We start from the raw sequence: 4300 nt of genomic DNA, 5'->3' as shown, positions 1-4300 counted from the left end.
ACTGGGCAAGTAAAAAAGCAGGCGAGGTAAAAAATGCTAACCAGGGAGCAGGTGGCAGAAAGGAGCTGCAAATTAATTAGTAATCAGAAAGACTAACACTTAGAGACTGGGAAGTAAAGGCCCGCAGGTGATAACAGGAAGAGCAAAAAGGCTTCCTGGGAAGCAGGGAGTAGGGGAATGGAAAGCGGGTTGCCTCACAGAGAAGGCTTGTGGAGGAACTGAGCCCTCTCCAAGGAAGGGGAAAGAGCGTGTGATAAGGAATCCAGTAGGGGACTGGACTTTTGGGCGCAGCGTAGTGAGAAGCCCCCAGGGGTGGGTTACCTGGGTGGGTTTCATTTGCTGTACTAAACTGGCTAGTTTTACTGCTAGCTGTAGGACTGCCTGACCCTGGGGCTGTATAAGTTAAAGAGACAACATACTTTTTTCCCTTTCGAGCTGCAAGGCAGGTGCGTGTTATGTTAAAGCAGCACCTGGACTTTCAGTTTGTTTTTTCACTTGAGGACCAGGAAGGGACTAGAAAGGGGAGATTTTGAGGTCCTTGTAGTGCCTGAGAGGCATAGAGAGGCTGGACCCTGCTGGGGTGGGCCCAAGCTGCAAAAATTAGCCAGGGCTAGGTTCCTTGTGCCTAGAAGTAACAGAGACAGGGCCAGGGATCAGCTCCCAAAAAGGACAGAACCTGAAGATAAAAGAGCCTGAAGAAGCAAGAGATTGGACTTGGGGCCAAGAGCCCATCTAAATGACTGATTGACACCTGCAAGGCATGGGCTTGGCTGTAGGGGTGTTGGAAATCGTGAATACAGACTTTAAGGCATTAAATATTAAGATAAGAAAAAAGAGTGGTAGGACCTTGATCAGTAAGTCCCCTTGGGTCCTGGGCACTTATTTTAGAAACAGCAAAGGCATGGCAGAAAGTGAGGGAGAAGGGCTCAGGGACCAGATAGACAGAAGTAGAGGACCAGAGGAAGGTGCTAATATGAGGCCCAACCACATCCTGCTACACTGCCTTTTGAAGTTCTTAAAGCAGGTGCTATATTGCTACTTCTAGAAAGAAAAAAAGGTGCATTAATCATCCAGGACAAAAATTAAACAGCTACAGAAGTTGTTGTTCTTATATTCTTATAGCAAGAGCCGTTATGTTGTACCCATAACAGTTCTTTGAGAATTGAAGTAAAATAGCAGAACTGTACAGGATTATATACTAAAATACATACAGTTTTATTAGTGTTAGAGTGAGGTTGTAGCCATGATTGTCCAGGAATTATGTGAGAGGCAAAGTGTTTTGGAGGGTGCTATCTTCTGTTGAACTAGCTGCATGATTGGAATAAAGTTAGACAAGCTTCTGAATGCAAGACATTCTTCAGCATTCTTCCTGATAAATAATGTCTTGCATTTGAAACCTTGTCTTTATTCCAATCATGCAGTTGGTCCAATCATGCAGTTTGTCCAATAAAAGATATCACCCACCAATATTTCTTGCCTATATCTAGTTTTAGGTAATTAGCAATAAGAAGTATCTTCTTGTGTTTAGGGTTTAGTCCTGCTCTACTGAAGCCAAAGTCTCATTAGCTTTGCTAGACCTATAATGCAGTCATGAGTTTCTAATGCAGTCAGCTCAGCTCTCTGGCTCCCAAATTTACTAATATGACACTTCCATCTCCAGGGGCTCATATTCTCTTGCAGTTAAATGAATGACAACATGTAGTAGCCACATATTAAAGAACAAGTACAACATTTTCAGCTGGAAGTGTTGTTATAAAGTTGACAGTTGCCTCATTAATGATAGATGGCATACCGAAAGTTTAGAGTAGCTATAAACCATATTTATAGATCATTGTTCCTAATTTGTATAGCTTGTTGTCATTATTTGCTTGAAAAAGGAAACCAGCCTCTTGAAGTGTCTCCTGAACACTGAACAACCAAAGTTAATTGTGTTGGGTCTCAACAGGGAAAAGGGAACGCAGAAGCAATACAAGAGAGTAAGATGCACCATCATCTTTAGATTTAGAAAAATGCTACCAGGAAAAGGAAAACTTCTAAGAAAAAATCTCATATTTTACATAGCTTGTATATTTTAGGATAGCAAAGAGATGATAAATACAGACCCTAGTTCTACAAGAAATTGTGTGCGCATTTTACTTTACTCTAACAAGTAGTTCCAATCGTGTATGGGGCTATTGATACTAATAGAATTGAACATGTATCTATTTACAAAAATGGGGCCTTAGGTATAACTATGCAAGCCCACTAAATATCTGCCACACCTGTCTTTGCCTTTGTATCATTTATGGTCTCTATTTTAGGAACTTAGGAGTTGCAATATTGAATCAGACCTAATGCCCATTTAGTAGTGTCCTATCTCTGACAATCAGCACTAGATCTTTCAAAAGAAGGGGTATAAAGTTCACAGGAAATGTCATATCTCAGTTGGATCTCTGTTAGTTAAAATTGGCTTTTCCTCTGGAGTGTAAAGTTTCCTGTCACTTTCAGAACTTTTCTTGTCACATAAAAAGATTATTACACTGAATAATTTCTTATGTAACTCTCTAAACTCTTTTTGAATCTCCTTATATTCTTGACCCTGGGGCTTTGCTGTAGCAGTGACTGTGGAAGCCTTATTATATGTTATGTAAGAAAAAGTTTCCTCTTCTGAATTTGCCACCATTTAATTTTACCCTTGCTCATCTACTATCAGGGAGAAAAGTAGCCCCCAATCTATTTTTTCATATACAATTCATTATTTTATGCATCTTTATCATGCCCCCATATAGCTGTTTCCTTTCTAAATTATTCAAATCCTTATCAGTCTATCAGTATACATGAGTTTTTCCATTCCACTAATAATTCCTCTTACTACCTTTTTCTAAACGCCTTTTCATTTTGCAACATGCCTTTTGAAGAGAAACATCCACTACTGCACACCATATTCCAAATGAGGCAGCACCATTAGTTTATAGAATGGCATTATTATACTTTATGGTTCTCTATCCTTATGCATTCCAGCACTTGGTTTACTTTTTTGACTGCAGCTTTCTATTTAACAGCAGTCTTCATTAGCTCTCTATGTACAGTTATAACCAGGTTCCCTTCCTGTGCAGTTCAGGTTAATTTAGGCTCTCCTATACTAATAGTTTATGCTTTTTCGTTGAATGTGCCTTGTTTTGAATTTTTCAATCCAAAATGTCTTTTGCTACCATATTGAACATTCTTACTGAAGTCCCTCATCGTCCTTTCTGGTCCTGACAGCCCTAAATAGCTGTTATCTTCAAATTGATCCAATAAAATATATCAGCTACGAAAATCCTTGCCTCTTGCATATTTCCTGGATCATCTTGGCTACATCAGTCGATGCTACCATCTGCAAATAGTGATTTTTCTTAACTTACCCCCTTTCCATATTTTAATAAATATTAAATATATTAGAACTATTAAATATTATACTAGGTTATTAAAACACAACCTAGTACAGAGTATTGATTATCCTGATATTCATTTTTACTATGATGAAAACTGACCCGTTAATCCTAGCTTTTCTGTCTCCTAACCAGGTTTTGAACCATGGTAATAATAACTTGCTTCTTCAAAATAGTATTTTGTCTATTTAGTTGCTTCTAACTCCTTGTGCTGGTCTATGTTAATGGTCTTTCAGAAATCTAAATAAATGGTTCAGCAGCTCTTTTATCCACAACTTTAATGATGCAATGGGAGAATTCTGTGCCGGTAAAACGATGTCCCTCTGCAGCAACTGTGCTAGGCATTCCTTATCTTATCATCATTTTAAATGCTTTGTTATTTGACTTTTAATTACTGTATTGTTTTTAAGAAGTTGCCAGATGCAAGGCAAGGCTTATAGGTTTGTAACACCTCTAAAATATTTATTCCTGTACATCACCCAAAACAACAAAATATTTAGAGAGCTTCCAGTTCCAGTTTCTATTAGGGTGGTGGCTATTCATTTGGGAAAGGGTTTGTAGGATCTAGCTACGGGTGTTTTTGCCTTGATGGAAGTCAACGATTCCCCTCTGTCTGAATGAAATGAGGACTATTTCATTAATATTTATCAGGAACCTCCTGGAAGAAGCAGAGGGCAGCATCAGTAGCTAAGTTTAGATATTGATGGGATATTTCAAGTTGGGCTGCCAGTCCTCCAGGATTGCCCTGGCCTCTCCAGGAACTAGACACAGATCCCCAGGAGACTGCTGAGTCACCCAGAAGATACTGATACAGCAGTCACTAAAATACACATTAAATGCTGAATCTGATGTATACAGTCGTCCGGGGGGGGGGGGGGTTAATGGAAAAA

The 4300-nt window shown here is 39.2% G+C and overlaps 1 protein-coding gene across 2 annotated transcripts in view; it reads left to right on the top strand.

The window, feature by feature from the left end:
* The window catches only part of ITGA1 (integrin subunit alpha 1), a 169385-nt gene that overhangs the window by 8357 nt on the left and 156728 nt on the right, over nt 1-4300 (top strand). The gene's annotated exons all lie outside the window — the stretch shown is intronic.

Source organism: Gavialis gangeticus, unplaced genomic scaffold (assembly GCF_001723915.1).
Source record: "Gavialis gangeticus isolate Ggan-Ray unplaced genomic scaffold, GavGan_comp1, whole genome shotgun sequence".
NCBI classification, from domain to species: domain Eukaryota; kingdom Metazoa; phylum Chordata; order Crocodylia; family Gavialidae; genus Gavialis; species Gavialis gangeticus.
Note: the sequence above shows the minus strand (reverse complement) of the source record. Positions and strands in the feature narration are given on the sequence as shown.